Genomic DNA, 20746 nt, shown 5'->3' on the forward strand with positions numbered 1-20746 from the left:
GCTCTATCTCCAGTTAAAGTGAAAAACTATAATATATTTTCTTATATTGTAAATAGAAATTAAAGCAAAGCAGATGCAAATACAGTAATGGAAAGTTCAATATACACACACCTTAGTGTGTACCATCTACAAGAGGATACATTATACTAATTGATTATGTTCTAAAATATTGAAGTACTGTCCAGAATATCTACAAATATTATTTTGCTTTTCTTACTTTGTGTGGGTGTCGGAAAAATAATTATAAACTACTCCACAGACATATCCAATACACTTTAGTGTTTATCCTGGAGTAGAGATTCCATAATCAACCATCAAAATAAGCGAGTTGCTGAGGGGACTTTGCATATGAACTATTATTTAAGAAGGTAATAGTGTGGGATGAGACATGAAGTAGTCACTAGGGAATTAAACAGGGGAGAAAACAATATTGCAGTCTAGTCTGTCTATTGGCTGTTCTTCTTCGTTACTTGTCACTTTATGAAACAGAATTCTACAGCAATTCATTTTAAATTCCTTTGAACTATAATCCAAAACAATCTCTGTAGAGAAAAATGACTTGCTTGATAAATTCCTTCTCAATGGTATTCATATTATTTTGTAGCTATTTTAACATATGGGCATTTGGTTTACATCTTCTTTATATTATATTAAAAGGTAATTGTGTTACAATATTATCAATCAGTTGAATATCCAACCCTTATTCCCCCAAATTCACTTTACTGCTTCTGTTGATTTTCAAACATTGACAATGATACAGAGTTTTTCAGATTCTTGCTCATCAAAATCTGTATAGATCTTTTAATATGCTTTCTGTTGAAATCACTATTCCAAGTAACCTCAATTTTCAGCGTCACGCTTTTTCTACTGGCAAGGCTGAAGTTATTACCAGACAAGGTCCCAATTTGTCATGATCAGATCCTGGATAAGGTTTCTTCAGTTATTATAGATCCAGATGGGATATTCCAGTTTCCAGTTGAGGAAGGATGAACCGGCTTCCCTTTATTCACCTGTCTCCTCAAGTTGGTCCCAACAAGGTTAATTCTCAAAGGGTCCCCATCCTTGTGAATACCTGTCTTCCAAACCAGATAAACTTATGTTTTAAAAGAAGCCAATTTAACCAGGCTTAATTAAGTTAACAAAGAGTGAGTTTATTTGTTACTAAGCGTGAGAAAAGTAACAACGCACACACAAATTATAAATAAGAAACCAAAATAAAGTTTAAAAATACAAAGTCTCTTTGGGTTGTTCATGGGAATAATAGTGGATCATTAATAGTTGAACAGTCAATTTTGGGATACTTGACATTGCAGATTATTAAAAATGCTTTGGGCCTATTTCTGTTTCAATAACTGGCTGGCTTCTAGCACTCAGAATGAGAGAGCCCTTTATCTGCAATGCAGAGTGACTAGCAGGTGGTGGTGACTGTAACCTTCTCAGCTCCCTCGTACAACGTCTTCATTAGGACACACAGACCAATACACTACTGACTTTTAACACATTTTCTTGTATATTTTTGAAAGGGGAACCCATAGATCACCCAGACCTCTGCCTTTTCTTCTACTATGGTCACAATCTGAAATAACTCCCACAAGATTACATTCACCTTGTAGTACATTTTCTCTCTTAAATCTATCCCCTTGAAGGTTCCTTGACATCTCACCAGATGTGACATTCCAGGTTCTCTCTTTTTCTATCAGATAATGACTGAATTTAAATCCACTATCATTTGTTTAACTGTATAAGTCCTCTTTGAGAAAACATGCATTGGAATTTGATGCCCTTAAGTGATTCAGGATTATGATTGGTGATCAAGACAAATGTTTGTCATTCAGCCCTCATTTTTCCATGATGTGGAGGAGCCGGTGATTTTTAACTTTGTCCTCATTTTTCTAATTATTAAACTAATTTCTGAGACATCACTTTCAATTCTAATTCTTTTCAAGGTGGGATATGCTTTCTAGAGGTCTTCTCACCATTTCTGTATGATGCTGAAAAGATAGCTTCCATAAATAAATCCAAATACTTCTGGATATGTTGTCCTTGTATGACCTTCTACAAAATTTACATTCAAGGTCACTACTTTCCTTTTATACTGTTCCATTAACCCTTTACCTTTCTCTTTGTTAATGTTGCTATAATTACTGCTCCTCTGAACTTCCTGCCTTGTTCCTTTTAAACACTAAATACTTCATCCCATATCTTCCTGATTGAACCTATATCATGTATATGTGAAAAGTAAAAGCTGTCACTGTCTTCTTCTCCAATTTCTTTTTGATCTAGGGCCCCAAAGCTATGGAAATCTTCATTTTTCCCTAGACTAATAATCTTTTATTATCTAGGTTTATCTCACTTCTCTGTTATGTTCTGATGCCTGTTTCCAAATAGAGTCATAGAGATGTACAGCACGGAAACAGACCCTTCGGTCCAACTTGTCCATGACGACGAACTGTCCCGAACCAATCTAGTCCCATCTGCCAGCACACGGCCCATATCCTTCTCAACCCTTCCTATTCATTTACGCATCCAGATGCCTTTTAAATGTTGCAATCGTACCAGCCTCCATCTCTTCTTCTGGCAGCTCATTCCATACACATACCACCCTCTGCATGAAAATGTTGCCCCTTGGGTCTCTTTTATCTCTTTCCCCTCTCATCCTAAACCTAAGACCTCTAGTTCTGGACTACCCCACCCCAGGGAAAAGACTTTGCCCATTTATCCTATCCATGCCCCTCATGACTTTATAAACCGCTATATGGTCACTTCTCAGCCTCCGACGCTCCAGGGAAAACAGCCCCAGCCTATTTAATCTCTCCCTATAGCTCAAATCTCCAACCCTGGCAACATCCTTGTAAATCCTTTCTGAACGCTTTCAAGTTTCACAATATCCTTCAAATATGTTATGGTGGTGTTTTGTACTATGTACTTTGGGCTTTTCACCCTGATTTCTTAAGAAATAATAATAAATAGTGTATACTTTTATGATCAGAAGCTCAATTAAACTTCAAAATATAGACCAACGCAGTAAAAACAGAAGACATAAATGCTGTGCTTGGGGATTGCCAATTGCAAAATGTTTAGATTCAAATAATCAAACAGAGATTTATGGAAAGATTCTTTACATATTGAGTAAAGAAACTGATAGGAAATTTGATTGAAAAACCATTAATTAATTAAATTAATTAAAAGCCCAATTCAAGAAAGGAAGGAGACAGAAATCAGCTGCTCAGCCTAACATCTATCAATGGGATAACGCTAGAGTCCATTAGTAAGGGAGCAATAGCAAGACATTTGGAGAAAGCTTAATTCAACCAACAGAGTTGAGATTGTTTTGCGAAATGAAAATTATTGTGGACAAATTTGCAAGTGCTCTTTGAGGATATTGCAAGCAAAATTGTTAAAGGAGAACTGTTAGACATGTGTTTGGATTTCCAGATGGCATTCAATAACCTGGTTATTGCACAAGAAAGGAGCACACAGTAGTTGTTTGGTGAGGGGTCGGGGGTGGTTGGAAGGTAATGTATTGTTGTGGTTCTGTTCGCCAAGCAAGGAATTTGTGTTGCAGACGTTTTGTCCCCTGTCTAGGTGACATCCTCAGTGCTTGGGAGCCTCTTGTGAAGCGCTTCTGTGATCTTTCCTCCGGCATTTATAGTGGTTTGAATCTGTCGCTTCCAGTTGTCAGTTTCAGCTGTCCGTTGCAGTGGCCGGTATATTGGGTCCAGATCGATGTGCTTATTGATTGAATCTGTGGATGAGTGCCATGCCTCTAGGAATTCCCTGGCTGTTCTCTGTTTGCCCTGTCCTATAATAGTATTGTTGTCCCAGTCGAATTCATGTTGCTTGTCATCTGCGTGTGTGGCTACTAAGGATAGCTGGTCGTGTCGTTTCGTGGCTAGTTGGTGTTCATGGATGCGGTTTGTTAGCTGTCTTCCTGTTTGTCTTATGTAGTGTTTTGTGCAGTCCTTGCATGGGATTTTGTACACTACATTGGTTTTGCTCATGTTGGGTATCGGGTACTTGGTTCTGGTGAGTTGTTGTCTGAGAGTGGCTGTTGTTTTGTGTGCTGTTATGAGTCCTAGTGGTCACAGTAGTCTGGCTGTCAGTTCGGAAATGCTCATGATGTATGGTAACGTGGCTAGTCCTTTGGGTTGTGGCATGTCCTCGTTCCGTTGTCTTTCCCTTAGGCATCTGTTGATGAAATTGCGGGGGGTATCCGTTTTTGGCGAATAGATTGTATAGGTGTTCCTCTTCCTCTTTTTGCAGTTCTGGTGTACTGCAGTGTATTGTGGCTCTTTTGTACACCAGAACTGCAAAAAGAGGAAGAAGAACACCTATACAATGTATTCGCCAAAAACGGATACTCCCGCAATTTCATCAACAGATGCCTAAGGGAAAGACAACGGAACGAGGACATGCCACAACCCAAAGGACTAGTTACGTTACCATACATCAAAAGTATTTCCGAACTGACAGCCAGACTACTGCGACCACTAGGACCCATAACAGCACACAAAACAACAGCCACTCTCAGACAACAACTCACCAGAACCAAGGACCCGATACCCAGCATGAGCAAAACCAATGTAGTTACAAAATCCCATGCAAGGACTGCACAAAACACTACATAGGACAAACAGGAAGACAGCTAACGATCCGCATCCATGAACACCAACTAGCCACAAATTGACACGACCAGCTATCCTTAGTAGCCACACACACAGATGACAAGTAACATGAATTCGACTGGGACAACACTAGTATTATAGGACAGGGCAAACAGAGAACAGCTAGGGAATTCCTAGAGGCATGGCACTCATCCACAGATTCAATCAATAAGCACATCGATCTGGACCCAATATACCGACCACTGCAACGGACAGCTGGAACTGACAACCGGAAGCAACAGATTCAAACCACTATAAATGCCGGAGGAAAGATCACAGAAGCGCTTCACAAGAGGCTCCCAAGCACTGAGGATGTCACCTAGACAGGGGACAAAACGTCTGCAACACAAATTCCCAGCTCGGCGAACAGAATCACAACAACGAGCACCCGAACTACAAATCTTCTCACAAAAGTTGAGGTAATGTATTAGCTTGAATTGAAGACTGATTAACACACAGAAGACAGACAGTTAGGAGTAATGGTTCTTCTTCAGGTTGAAAAGATATAACAAGTGGAGTGCCTCAAGGATCAGTCCTGCGGCCTCAATTATTTACGATCTATATTACAAACTTAAAGGAGGGGCAGAATAGAATAGTAATTTATTGTCACTTGTATTTATGAAAATACATTAAATGTTGGTCATAATCCAACACCTTTTTTTTGTAAATATATTTATTAGCAACTTTTTTTAACTTTACTAATATATAAAATTATTGAAAAAAAAATCACATATCAGTATAATACAAAGAAAAAAAAACACAAATTACAATACAACTACTATCTACTAACTACTAACCTAGGAGGAGAAAGTGAGGACTGCAGATGCTGGAGATCAGAGCTGAAAATGTGTTGCTGGAAAAGCGCAGCAGGTCAGGCAGCATCCAAAGAACAGGAGAATCGACGTTTCGGGCATAAGCCCTTCTTCAGGAATGATTCCTGAAGAAGGGCTTATGCCCGAAACGTCGATTCTCCTGTTCCTTGGATGCTGCCTGACCTGCTGCGCTTTTCCAGCAACACATTTTCAGCTACTACTAACCCACTCTATAATACAAAGCAAACCCTAACACTGTGCAAAGCAACACCAAAAAAAAGAAAAGCAAAAAATACCACAAAATACAGAACAGCTATGCTCGGCGCAAGGCTCCCAAACAAAGGAATGGAGTATTGTATATATACCCATATTAACCCAGGAGACCCCCTCCAGGGCCCAGGGCTTGACAAATCTAACCATCCTGGTTAAACAAAACGCCCTAGTTAAGATAACTGATAAATCTATATCCAAATAACTCAAGTAGGGCTACCATGTCTTATAAAAATGGTCTGTTGTGTGGTGCACCATGTTTGTAAAAAGGTCCAAGGGAATGTGCTCCATAATTAATTTCTGCCATCCCAGCAAGCCCGGTGGGTTCTCAGACACCCAGTTCATCAGAATATTCTTCCATGCACAGTATGCAAGAATATTAAATAGTTTCTTCCCATTCCCGTCTAAAGAAGGTAAATTCAGTAGACCTAAGAGGAGAGATATCAGGTCTACTTTGACTTCAGTCCTCAATACCCTCCCTATCTCTCCTGCCACAGCGCTCCAATAAACAAAGTGCCTGTGGCACGTCCAGAAGCAATGGGTAAGAGTACCTTATTTTACATTTACACTGAAGATGCCCCTTTTTAAAACTTCGCCAGATGGTCTGGTGCCAGATGAGCCCTGTGCAGAACTTTTAACTGCGTAGCGCATGTCCTGTTACAGATTGAGATCTTTCGAGTATTCTCCCATATGTTCACCCATGTTTCAGAAGAGATCTCCACTCCCAGGTCTTGCTCCCAGACCGGTTAATATCCTGCCAAGCCCTGCCACCCAGCAGGCAATAGAGGGCACTAACCAAAAGGGTGCTTGTGGAGAGTAGCAACAACCTCTCTGTATCGGGCTTATAGGGCTTAGTGAAAAGCGTAGTTTTCTTCTGGATGAAATCCCTAACCTTCAGGGAGCCCGACAATTCAGAGATTTATCCTCCGACCTCAATTTTCGAGGTTGTCGATATGGTTTCGCAAGGCCCGCAACTCTTGCTCCAGCACCTGGATCTGACTGGATGAAGACTCCATTGCAGCTTCTGAGGCCTTAGTTCGACCCTCCACCTCCTCCAGCCTCTCCCCGAGGCACTGGATCTCCTGCTTGTGCTTCTGCAGCATGGATGCAATAGGTTGGACCTGGGCACGAATCTCCCCACGGATCTCCTCAATCGCAGCCCCAACTTTCAAGGTAAGTCTCTCCATCGTCGCAGCCAATTCCTGTGAGTCTGTCAGGTCCCTGGGGAGTTCAGGAGAGGCTGCTGCTGCTGCAGTCTCTGGTGTTGTAGGTGCTGCAGGGGAGTGTCTTTCGTGCTGCTGTTTGCTTGCTCCTTTTCCCTTTGGCATCCTTCCCACTCCCAAATATTAACAAATATGTGTTCTGTAAGGTTTTAAACTAATAATTCCACCACATAAGTTGGCTAGGGATGGAAAAAAACACCGGTTATGCCTTGGCTGTTAGGCAGAGCTGTCCACAGCAGTCCCACAGAATCGCCGCCATCTTGCCAAGATCCAACACCATTTTAATTATGTAAGTAATAAGAAGAAATAATTGAGATAGAAATGGGTGGGGACATGTTGTGATGAGGACATGAGGAATCTGCAATGGGATATAAATAGATTGAGTGCGTGGGTAAAACCTAGCAGATGGAGTTTAATATAGGAAAGTGTGTGGTCATGCACTTTGTAGGAAAAATCAAAAAGCAGACTATATTTGAGTGGAGAAAGACCTCAAAAAACACAGTAGGATCAGGGTGTTCTTGTGCATGAAACAAAATGTTGGCATGCAGATTCAGCAAATAATTATGATGGCAAGTGGAAGTTGCCTAGGGTATTGGAGTTTAAAAATAGGAAACTCTTGTTACAATTATACAAGATGTTAATGATACCACACTTGGAATACTATGTACAGTTTTGGTCCTCTTCAGAGGGTGCAGAAATTTTTTTTTTTAATTATTTTTGAATTGAAAAAAATTTTCTTTACAAAATTATAAAATTACAAAAACATGAAATTATAACATTTTAAAAAAAACAACAATAAACAATAAACAAACTACTATACTAGTTTACAAACGAACTTACAACTACGCTCATTACACATCAATAACGTGTAGCAAGACCTCAGCTCTCAACCTTTGAGAGCATCAATTACTAAACCCACGTTTGCTCAAAATTCTTCCTCTCAGGGCATTAGGCTTATTAAACCAAACCACCACGGCTGGACAAGAGCCCTAATTAAAATGGCAGACAGATCTGCTTCCAAATAATTCAAAAAGGGCTGCCATGTCTTATATAAATTGCTGTTTTCTGGTGCACTATGTTTGTAAGAAAGTCCAGAGGAACATGTTCCATAATTGACCTATGCCACCCTGACAGACCCCTTCCAGCTTAAGCCACACCCCAAACCCAAGCAATGGAAGAAACCAAACAAAGGACATTGTAAAGACAAAGTATAACAAAAATAGTGAGCAGTCTGCCCACCCCCCTCAATATATCAATACCACTCCAGTTCAGAGAGAAAAAAAACCCTACCAACAACAGCTTCTTTGGAAGTGCAAGAAATAAAAGCAAGACAAAAAGAAAACTCGACACTAATGTCCATGTCCATAAATACATCTACATTATTTTAAAGTGTCCAAAAGGTTTTTGGCCTGCTCCAAGGAATCAAACGACTGCACAGTTTCCTCTTAAGTAATACGAAGCATCGCTGAGTATCTCATAGAATATTGAATACCGAGGTCATTTAACCTTCTCTTACTACCATCAAATGATTTCCTCTTATGGATCACTGCCACAGAAAGGTCCTGGAAAAACACTGTCTTAATTCCCTGATAGGTCAGGGCCTGCGGATCACTACCCTACCTTCTAGAAGTTTCCACAACTCTCTGCTTGTCCCTGTAGCATTGAAATCATATCAGAACTGGACAGGGGCGCTGACCCTGACCAAATCTGTGCACCGCAACCCAGTGAGCTCTGTCAACCTTCACCGGGTCTGCCTCGGCATCCCAGCCAAGAGATTGTGGCAATCAGTCTTCAAAAAAACTTGCTGTCTGCCCATCTTGAACTCCCTCCAGCAGGCCAACAACCCAGATATTCTTTCTCCAGCCTCTATTTTACAGGTTATCGACTTGTTCAGTTAAGGCCCGAACCTGTTTCTCAAGGGCCTGGATCAACCCTGCCGAGGGCTTAACCTCAGTCTCTGACATTGCAGTCCACCACTCAACCTCTTCAACTCACTTCCTGAGTCCTTCCAACTCCTCCTCTTGCTTTTGCAGCTTGGCTGAGATGGGCTCCAGTTGATTACAAGTCTCTTCCCTCATCTCCTGGTTCAGTTGTCAGATTGCTCAGAGTTCCTCCATAATGTTCTGCTATGTAGACATTTCTTTCACAGCTCACGGGAGCTGCATCTGCTTCCCCAGTTGCAGTCTTGGGCCCACCCAATATCGTCAACTGTCCCGAGTGTTGAGACTTGGCTGTTTGCTACCGCTTAGTCAGTCTCACACATTCAAAAAAGGATTTAAACAGTTGTGTTACCATTTAACAATATTTTTTTTCCAAAAAAAGGTAAGGTGGGGGTGATTAAAAAATATGGGTTGGGGTGCAGAGCTCAGCAAGGCTGATCTATTCAGATTGCTGCCATCTTGAATGCCCTGCAGAAAAGATTTAAGAGAATGTTTCTAGGATTGGAAGGTTTGAGCTATAGAGAAAAGCTGAATGGACTGGAACTTCAGAGGCTGAGGGGGTCCTTATAGTGGTTTATAAAATCATGGGTGGCATGAATAGGGTGAATAGTCAATGTCTTTTTCTGAGAGTGGTGATGTTCAAAACGAGAGGGCATAGTTTTAAGGCAAGTAGGGAAAGATTTAAGAAGGGCCTGAGGGCTAACGTTTTCATGCACACACAAATTGCAATGTTCCAATGGGTGAAGTTGTCCAAATTTCATCAGTCCAGACCATTGAGATACATAGTAACTGAGATAGATCCCAACAGGCACGGTGGCTCAGTGGTTAACACTGCTGCCTCACATTGCCAGGGAGCCAGGTTTGATTCCAGCCTCAGGTAACTGTCTGTGTGGAGTTGCATGTACTCATCATGTCTGTGTGGGTTTCCTCTAGGTGCTCCGGTTTCCTCCCACAGTTCAAAGATGTGCAGGTTAGGTGAATTGGCCATGCTAAATTGCCAATAGTGTTAAGGGATGTGTAGGTTAGGTGCATTAGTCAGGGGAAATGGTCGAGGAATGGGTCTGGATGGGATACTCTTTGGAAGGTGGTTGTGGACTTCTTCGACTAAATGGCCTGTTTCCACACTGTAGGGATTCTATGCATTAATACAGATTGTAACCCAAACACATGTGAAATATCACATACCCTGTCCTTCCAGTTAGAGAAATTTCCTTTCTCCCCTCTGTGTTTTCTGCCCACTAAAGAATTTCTTTTCATATAGTTACAGTACTTTAAATCAAAATACCATTGCCTTTACGATAAGTATCTTGCATGTTGTTTCATTAAATATGCATGCTATTTTGTTTTATCTTAAAGCCATTTCAGTTGAGGTTCCTACGCTGATGGAACATGTGTTAAAATTAAGTTGTATGATGCCATTAGTCACAGCAATGCTAAGATGAAGAGCTATAAAAGATTCTTAGTCTCGTGATAAGTTCAGATTCTTATGCATTTATAAGCAGCACACTGAAGTCCAAGCAAGTCATATTCAGCAGTTTTGAAGATAAAAGTGTCCAATTAAAGTAAGGTTGAATTATTTTTCATACCACAAGCTGCCAATTTGCATGAGAAAATCATCTTCTTTCAGTAAAAGATGGACTTGCATTTATAGTGTTTTTTGTGAGCTCAATATACCTCAAATTTGTTCAAAACCAGTTAGTACTATATTAGAAATACAATAGCCAACTTGTGCACAGGCTCACACACAACCATTATAATGTTGATCAAATAATCTATTTTTGTCTTTTTGATTCAGGAATAAATATTGGCTAGGACACTGTGAGGAGTTTCCCTTACCAACTTTGAAATAATACCATTGAACCTTTCAATGTTTCATTCATAGCAATAATCAGACACTTCTTGCAATTTGAGTAATTTAAGATTATATCAGATGTTTGCACTGCATTGAGATGATATGGAATGTTCCTACCTTGTATTCTACAGTGTGTTTCAGAAGTTAATATGTGGGAGATGCTGGCATAGCGGTAACATCACTGCACTAGTAAGCCATGCACTCAGGTGAATCTCTGGGCTAGTTGGTTGAAATTTCATAACACTAGCTGGTAGAATTTAAAATTCAATTAATAAATCTTGAATGGTAAGCTAGTCTCAACAATGTGATCCTGACAAATGTCACCGCTGTAAAAAATCTTTCTGGTTCACTAATTCACTGAAGTCCTTTAGAAAAAGAAATCAGCCAACCTTACCCAAGCTCAGCTGATAGGAGCTGCCAGACTCTCAAATGTAGGTGACTAGAGTCAAGAGCAATTAGCAATTGGCAATGACATGAATCCTATGACAGAAGGTACTATTCTCACAATTACAATTGTTTTCAGGTGCTCTTTCTGGATTATTCTAGTGATTTTGTTGAAGGTAAATGCATTATTATATTTTAAATCATTGAAATGACGTGTATATTTTAAAATCTCATTTACTCAATAATTTGACCTTAAGCCATATTGCTGGTGACTTAATCATAACAATCTGAAGTAATGGGAAATATTAGAAATTTGCGACTTAAGACCTTGAAAAGAGAAAAGTGATTTGGGATGAACACATAAAGGACCTGATCTGGTGTATCCTAGAACTTTGTGGGAAAGTAGGAAAGTGATTGTTGCACCCCTTGCTGAGATACTTGTATCATCGATAGCCATGAGCGAGTGCAGTAAAATGGAAGGGTGGCTAATGTGGTGCCATTATTTAAGAAAGATGGTAAGGAAAAGCCATGGAACAATAAACTGGTGAGCCTGAGGTCAGTGGTGAGTAAAGCATTGGAGAGATTCTGAAGGATAGGATTTTCATGTATTTGAAAAGGCAAGAATTGATTAGAGATAGTCAACATGGCTTTGTGCATGGGAAATCATGTCTCACTAACTTGATTGAGTTTTTTGAAGAAGTGACAAAGCAGATTGATGAGAGCAAAATGGTAGATGTTGTCCACAAAGACTTCAGCAAGATTCTCAACAAGGTTTTGCATGGTAGACTGGTTAGTAAGTTTACCTCACATGGAATCCAGGGAGAACTAGCCATTTGGATGCAAAATTTGCTTGAAGGTAGGAGACAGGGGGTAGTGGTGGAGGGTTGTTTTTCAGGGAGGAGAAAGTGAGGACTGCAGATGCTGGAGATCAGAGTTGAGAGTGTGGTACTGGAAAAGCACAGTAGGTCAGGCAGCATCCGAGGAGCAGGAGAATCAACGTTTCAGGCATAAGCCCTTCATCAGGAATGGGTTGTTTTTCAGACTGGAAGCCTGTGACCAGTGGTGTACCACAAGGATCTTTGTTGGGTCCACTGCTTTTTGTCATTAATAGAAATGATTTGGATATAAATATCGGAGGAATAGTTAGTACATTTGCAGATAACACCAAAATTGATGGTGTAGTGGACAGTGAAGGTTATCTGATTCCTGATGAAGGGCTTTTGTATGAAACATTGATTTTCCTGCTCCTCAGATGCTGCCTGACCTGCTGTGCTTTTCCAGCACCACTCTAATCTAAGCTCTTGTTTCAGCATCTGCAGTCCTCACTTTTGCCTGGTGAAGGTTATCTCATGATGCAATGGAACTTTGATCAGCTGGGATGCGAAGTGACAGATGGAGTTTAATTTATATAAATGTGAGGGTTTGCATTTTGGTAAGACAAATCAGGACAAGATTTAAACACATAATGGTAGAATCCTGGGAGTGTTGTTGAATAAATAAACCTTGGGGTGCAGGTTCATAGTTCCTTGATTGTGGTTTTGCAGGTAGACAGGGTGGTGAAGAAACCATTTGGTATACAGGTACTTGCCATTGGGCAGAGCATTGAGTATAAGAGTTGGGATGTCATGTTGCGACTGTACAGAACTTTGGTTAGGCCAATTTTGGAATACTGCATTCAATTCTGGACTCCCTGCTATAAGAAAGGTGTTGTTAAACTTGAAAGGGTGCATAAAAGGTTTATGAGGATATTGTCAGTTGAAAGGTTTGAGCTATATGGAGTTGCTGAACAGGCTGAGGCTATTTTCCCTGGAGCATCAGAAGCTATGGGGGGGACCTTATAGAGGTTTATAAATCATGAAGGGCATGGGTAAGGTGAATAGCCAAGATCTTTTTTCCCAGGGTAAGGGAGTCCAAAGGTAGAGGGCATGGGTTTAAGATGAGAGGGGAAAAATAAGGAACAACTGTTTCACACAGAGGGTGGTGTGTGTATGGAATGAAATCCCAGAAGAAATGGTGGAGGTGGGTACAATGACAACATGTAAAAGGCATCTGGATGGGTTTAGGAATAGGAAGGGTTTAGAGGGATATAGGCCAAGTGCTGGCAAATAGGACTAGGTCTATGGAGGATACTGGGTCAGCATGGATGAGTTGGACTGAAGGGTCTATTTCTGTGCTGTACATCTTTCTAACTCTATGATTGAAGTATCCCTAAACAGAAATATTGGAGTTCTGCAGGATAAAGTTCCCTCCGGTGCTTTCCATGCATGATTGGGCAATAGTAAGTGTGCTAGTATTCCTATTTCCGATAATGTTTATAAAGTGGAGGGCCGGAAGTCACCTTTTTTTGAAAATGGTGGATGTCACTTAGATATAAGATGAAGAGAATTACTAATTCCTCAGTTGTGGACCTTTGGAATTTTCTAACCCAAAGAAGCGTGGAAGCTCAATCTATGTTTAATGTAAAGATTGATAGATATCTTATTAAGTGGAGTAAAGAGTTATAGGGAGATGGTGGGTAAAAGGCTGTGAAGTGTTCCATCAATAATGATCTATTTAATGGCAGGGCAGGTTAGATCGGCTGAGAGACCGACTCCTCTTTCTGTGGCTGGGGCTGGTGGGGCTTAAACCTGGACCTTCGAGCCCACAGGTAGGACATTATCACTGTGCCATATCATCCGACCACGCACTGAATGTAACAAGAGGAAAGAAACAGTCAGGAGTCGTTAAAGATACACAATTCGGTAAAGATCCTTTCCCTAAGACTGTTGCGTTGAGACTCCGGGCACCCCTGCTATTGCAGCAGCTCAGGGAGCATGAAGAAATAAAACAGGCAACATTAAAGCTGTTACAATAATGGGAATACAGATCGTTACATTAATTAGCTGTAAAAACAGAAATTGCTGGAAAAGCTCAGTAGGTCTGGCAGCAGCGAAAGCAGATTTAACATTTCAGGCCCAGTGACCCTTCTTCAGAACACCGAATAGCTGTTTCATTTATGAAAATTATCCATTTGAACTCTTGATTTCCATTTGTGCTTCTGCTTTCTTCTCTGCTGTATAGAGACATGCTGAGTTTTGTTCCTATTTAACAGTGCACTCCTAGATTAAATGTATTCATAATGTAACTGTTCATCCTTTTGAACAGAGATGTATTCATCTTTCTCCTCATGGCTTGTTTAATATTTCCCTCTCTTTGTTTGCAGCGATCTTTGAATCCCAGCCATTTCTTTTTCCCTCTCCCGTCTACCTTCCCAATGTAATATGTTCTTTTTTCCCTCATGGAGGGCGCCCACCCTTTCACTCATGGATTGTGTTTCCAGTCCTTGGGTGTTGCTAATCAGTTTTACTTGGGAGATCAGACGGACCCAGTCCAGGGAAAAGCTTTCTTCAGCAAAGTACTGACTCAGACAGGTCCTTGGGTATGGGAGCTGGAGCCAGCTGAGCCCTCGAGTGTGCACAGAACAGGAAAATCTGTGGTTTGAGCCCATCGCAGGAGGTGCTGCCACAATTCCAATGGGCTCTAGGCCACGGTGTGGGGGTTCACAGGGAAATTCGATCAATCCCTTTCAGCCCGGGGGAGATGAGAGTGAGCACCTCATGTTTAACGCAAGGAGATGATGAATATTAATACAATCGGGTCAATAGTCAGATGTGCTTCCTTCTCCAGGGTGTAATAACATCAAATGTAGCAAGTGCAAAGTTAGCAGCCGAACTGACGAAGCAAGTTCAAACAGATGCCGATCAAGGTCAAAGTGTTCCAAATAAATCACCGGCAGACACACGGATGACAGATTTGGCGCAGGATCTCGCTCAGTACTTGCAATGCACACAATAAAGTCGTGTTCTACTTGGCATGATTTATCCTCGCCGTTTACAGAAGGCAAACAGAAACATGCCCAATGCCTCAACCCTCGTTAAGTTGATGGTGCTGATGGTCTCTGCTATTTGCAGCTAAACCATCGACTTTATTACGGGTTGCCTCGAAACTGGCCTGGCTAAATGATGAGACGTTACAGGAAACTCTGCCCTTTCAACCCAGGGCAACGAAAAATCCCATCTTTCCCCTCGGGGGGATTCCCTAATCTCGAGCCATTTGCTGCATCTTTGCCTCGCACAATCACCGCCACCTCACTCACCCCGGGCTAGGATATGGGTCACCCAAGGATGGAGGGAGTCCAGCTCATTTGGCTGCAAACGCAACGAAATAAATTGATGAAGGTCTCTGAATTATCTCACGTCAGCTCCTTTTTATTCACAAAGTGATTATTCTCTGGTTAATCTCCTGCTTATTTTTCCCCCAACAGCTCGAAGCCACATCGGCAAAAGCTTATTAGTATCTCATTTGCAAAACTCAAGTGCGGTGGGGTGATAGTAGATACCAAAATACTGGCATTTCTATGTGGGTCAGGAAAAAAAAGTGAGAAATGCGGATCCTCATGTAGTTTTGTGATTGACAGGAAAATTCACGACAGCGTTAACATTAACAAATGCGAAGGAAGCCGAGAGCTTCTTTCGCGCTGAAAATCAACTTTGGACTATCACCTCGCTCTATCCTGTCTCCTGGCCCTGTCTGTAATAGTGCTGCTACAATTACAAAGCCTAAGTGCCAAAGTAATTAAGCATTATCATCAAGAACGGCTCCATTTATAACGATCATGCTTGTCTACATGCTATCACTCAGATCTCTTCAAATTGCTTTGCGTTCTCGTGTTAATGGGCTTTCTGCAAAGCTCTTGTGCATTAACCGGGCATTGCTACCCACGGGAGGTCATTCCCATATTCGTGAGTATTTTCGTTAAGTGCCTCTAATGTGTAACGTAACTTCCTGATGATAATGTTGACTCAAACGGTTGCATGTTTAGTCTAGAGACGGGTCTCCTGTAAAATACTGCTCTGGAAACCATGTCGTGGTGACACTCTTTATCTAAGACACTTTTGGTGGGGAATTAACAAGTGACCCGCGACTCTCAGTCTCTTTACATATTAATGAATCGAAACCTGCGTCCCCATTCTAAGTTATTAAATACTTAACAGCAATTTAGGTCTGTTCAATACGTCGCATCAAAGTGTATGACACTCTGATCTTTTACTATCAATTCTGTGCCCTATGATCCTGCCCCACTACCTACCTGATGAAGGAGCAGTGCTCCGAAAGCTTGTACTGCCAAATAAACCTGTTGGCTTATAACCTGGTTATTGGGTGATTTTTAACTTGTCTCTCACGGGCAGTGTTACCCTCTCTTTGGGATGATCCATGCCTAATTACCTGAATACGACTGAGAATAGTTCGGTAGAAAAAATCGTGAAGACATTTTGTTTTAAGGATTGAGTTTAATTTTCTTTGAAAACTTTTGTGAATTAGTGATAAAAAAAAATGTGCTTTTGGACAAAGTCTTCCTGATGAAGGGCTCATGCCCGAAACGTCGATTCTCCTGCTCCTTGGATGCTGCCTGACCTGCTGCGCTTTTCCAGCAACACATTTTCAGCTCTGATCTCCAGCATCTGCAGTCCTCACTTTCTCCTTGGACAAAGTCTTGTCAGAGCTGTGCCGTTGGAGGTGGGGGTGCAATGAAAACTCTAGGATTGTTTACAAATTTGGTTACAGTGAGAGTAAAACACACACTGTCGAACGTGTATTTCCTTACTTCATAAATAAATGTACATGCCATTGGCCCAATGTTCAGCATTGCGAGTCTATCACAAAAACACTCTGATCTTTTAGAGTGATTATTTTTCTCTTTTAGAGTGGAATTAAATGGCTGGTGCTACCGTGAGTAGGCAATTTACTTGAGGGATAGAAGGCAGAGAATCGTGATGAACCAGTATTTTGCTGACTGGAGAGAAGTTTACCGTAATGTCCCCTAGGGGGTGGTATTGAGACCATAGTTTTTCTGTATATCCATGATCTGGTGTTATGCGCAAAACCTACAATTCCAAAGTTTGTGGCTGATACAAAACACGCCATTGTAGTAAAAATGTGAGCAAAGCAGCAGCAGATTTAGCAGGACATGCAACTAGAGAGTTGATTGTGATTAGTAACCTGGGCACAGCCAGTGTCTTTCAGTGATGAGAAGTACTAAGGTGCACTTTGCGATGGCAGCGTAATTTAAATGTTACTATGTGAGCACTTGCATTAGCAAAGGGACATGAATGTCTTCACTTATACAGTACTTGCTGGTGGCAGGGCAAGATGGTGAGGTGGGTATGAAAACAAATGGGAAACTTTGTAAATACGACACTAGAACAAGAGGCTATCACAGGGACTGTTGTTTTTACAAATCTCTGACTGGGCCTTAGCCTTGTGGATTATGCTTCAGAATTGTGACCAAGCCTGGGCACTATCTTTTTAAGAAGGGTGTCAGAGCATTGGAGAGGGGTTAGAGAAGGATTACTAGAATAAGATCAAGGCTTCCGTTCTTTTGAGACATTGGAGAAGCTGACATTGTTCTCCTTAGAACAGAGAAAGTGAAGAAAATACCTCATTAAGTCCTTGGAAAGTGTGAGGTTTTGAAACAGCAAATAGGCACAAATTGTTTCCACTTGTAGTTGAGTCAGTAAATAAAAGTCATAGTTCAAAAACAATTGGCAAATGAACTAGAGGGGAGATAAGGATTTTTCATACCAACAGTTTTTAAGATCAAGAATAATACCTCAAAGAGCAATGGAATGAAGTTCTTTGGGAACTTCCGCAGGATATTTGCAATGGATTTGAAGATGACTAATTTGTGAGGCTATAGCGAAAAAGTTGGGATGCAGGTTTGCACAATTCTGTCAAAGAGCTGGCACAAATTTAACATGCATGCTGCTGGCCTCTTGTGAAAGGTGCTGCAATCTTACATGGCAATCCAATGAGCAGTTTCTACCCTTACCAGTATCTGGAAGGCCTGTGCCTTCTCTTCTCTTCAGCCTTTTCTTACCTCCTTTGTTCTAAGTAGAACAATTCCAGTTTCTCCAGTATCTCTCTCTCTCTACATTGACGGATGTCCCTCATCCCTGAAAGACATTGAGCACTTCAGAAATGTATAATGAGAAGAGTTCCAGGTGAAATATAATCAGAGACTAAATATAGGAAGATCTTGTCCACTTTTCTCTCATTAGACAGACCTTGGAGCCATAACTTCACTGATCAACCAGCATTTACCAGCTCACAGGTTTGACAAGCTGCCTAAATCTGATATTTTCCATTGCAGTTGTTTGCCACACAATTGCAGTACACTGCAAGAAAGAAATGAAAATATCCAGAGAGAAAGAGAAAAATAATCAAACTGGCAAGGTATCAATGAAAGCTGCCCACGATGAGAATTGTGTAGAACTGAGTCACAATGGATTTCATAGTACATGACTTTTCATGATCTCAGGACAATCCAATGATCTTTACAGCTAATGACAAACCTTTGAAAGTGGAATGCAAACACAATAGATTTCATTCAAGAATGCGTGAAGATGCGATGTTTATCAGTTCTGACAAGAAACATTTTAAAATTAACTTCTCTGCAATAGGCAAACTGACAGTCAAAAATTTATTAAGTATCTCTTTCCATTGAATCTATGCAAGTCAAATAGGGACCACCGATTCCTAACAACTACAGTTCAGATTTAGTGAAACACTGAATGGAACATATGAATACTTTTTTTTCTTAGGGTACTAGTATTGGAAAGAAACCATGGATGTTGTTAGGGGTCTGACTGAAACGTGAGCACAGCCTTTTCTGAACAGCCACATCATTTCCAAGACACAAGCGCATAATTAAACCGCAAAATACACAAAGATACAACCCCCAACATGGGATGAAAATCTCACCAACAGAACCCATTTCACCAATATATCAGAAAATCACAGCCGCCGCCCCTCTAACCACGTAAATCAGCAAAGCAGAAACAGAACACAAATTACACAAAGACGTTAAAAAAAAATCCAATACAACAGACAACAGAACCCACACGACACAAAAACATTAAACCATAAAGAGCCCGCAATACACAAACAGAACACCATCAAACCAAGAGTCCCTGAAACACATTGCTTCAGACAGCGCGCCTGCACACAAAGACTAGTATAAAACCACAGACAGTCCGTCCCCAGAATATACATGGTTAATGAAGATTCCTTACTCCCACTCTCCAATACACAAGAAAAATCTTCAACGCCAACTCCACAGGTTGCATGCAAGCACAAAGACAATACCACCTCCCCCCCCCCCCAGCAAAACATTTAACTAGAGCCCGTTATACACAAAAATATGTAACTGTGGAAGAAATTAATTGAGTCCTCAGAAACACTCTCGAGCTATTGTTACGAACCTTCACTAAGAATGGACGCTTGCTCCTGATTCTTTGAAAAAAGAGTCAAACATTACTGAACAAGATGAACCCACTACTGATTAGGTTGTACTGATATTCATCATTTACTTGGGAAAAGCGGTCGATAAGTGTCCCTGCTCAGGAGTGTTCAGCGCGTACAGCTCACTCTCACCTCCCTCAGATGAACGCTACCCCTGACTTCTTTCCACTCGCCTTATATAAGACAGTCCGAGCCTTACATAATAAATTCGACCCTGAGTTCCAATGTGGAGGATGTACACTTACTCCCGCAGGGTGAGTGATCAGGGGGAAATAACCCTTTTTCACAACTTCTACACAGCCCAGAAAAAAAGAGAGAAAAAGTCATACAGGCAGATCAAGCCGGAGCAAATATATGAGCAAAAAACTGACTGCTGTTAAGACAACCCTTTCAACTCCACCTATTTTATACATGGTGCAGGTGAATTCCCTGAATCCCAATAGCACAGGCACCAGTCATTGAAAGCCGTTGGAGATTTCCTCGCTGGTGGCAGCTCCAATTCTGAAGCGGATTCCATGCTTCATTCTGCATGTCCAGACAGACTTGTGTACGCCGCCCCCACGGTTTAGTTAGCCCTGACCTCAGGCGACTGTCCGCTTTCTGGGACTTGCCCCTCTGCCTGCTCTGGAACCAGCTCCCTGAGACCTCTCACGCCTTACCTGTTGCTTCTCCATAAAAACTCTTCAGGGTCGCTCCTCTGGAGCCGCGGCCGCGGTGATGTTGAGGAGATAATGTGGCGCCTCCACATGTTCAATCAGCCACCGCTTTTATACTTGGCTCTGAGACTGACGGGCACTTTGCGCTCCATTTGCCCGGATGCGTGTGTACGAGACTGTTACAAAAATAGTATTTCACAGCACAGAAATCGGCCATTCAGCCCAACTGATCTGTGCTAGGGTTAATGATCCCCCTCATCCACCTCCCTCACCTCGATCTATCAACACGCTCCCTTCCCTCTCAGGGACTAAGCCAGCTTCTACTATTTTTTTGATTTAATTGGTCCTTCCGAGGTGACTCTGTTGAACACTTTCAAAGGTTCTATCAGTGAAATGTGCTGGAAGACAGGATACCGACAGGAAATATCTTCAATTCGTCGGGAATATTGACTGGGATCAGGGAGCGACCATTACACAATTTTTAAAAAGCTAGATGACTGGAAATGTGCAGAAGAACATTTGAATGGCTTGCGCTCTCTCCAGACTGTTACTCCCTGGTCAGTGAGTGTGTACTCAGAGGAGTCAAAGGTGGGTGGGCGAGCCAT

At 41.4% G+C, this 20746-nt stretch overlaps 1 protein-coding gene across 1 annotated transcript in view; it reads right to left on the bottom strand.

Moving 5' to 3' along the window:
* Positions 1–20218, bottom strand: part of LOC122549584 (potassium voltage-gated channel subfamily G member 2-like) — a 62803-nt gene extending 42585 nt beyond the window's left edge. Inside the window, exon 1 of the mRNA XM_043689419.1 lies at positions 20145–20218. The gene's annotated coding sequence lies outside the window, so the exon portion shown is untranslated. The remainder of the gene's footprint in view (positions 1–20144) is intronic.
* Positions 20219–20746: the final 528 nt, after the last annotated feature.

The sequence above is a fragment of the Chiloscyllium plagiosum genome, chromosome 4, assembly GCF_004010195.1.
Source record: "Chiloscyllium plagiosum isolate BGI_BamShark_2017 chromosome 4, ASM401019v2, whole genome shotgun sequence".
Taxonomy (NCBI): domain Eukaryota; kingdom Metazoa; phylum Chordata; class Chondrichthyes; order Orectolobiformes; family Hemiscylliidae; genus Chiloscyllium; species Chiloscyllium plagiosum.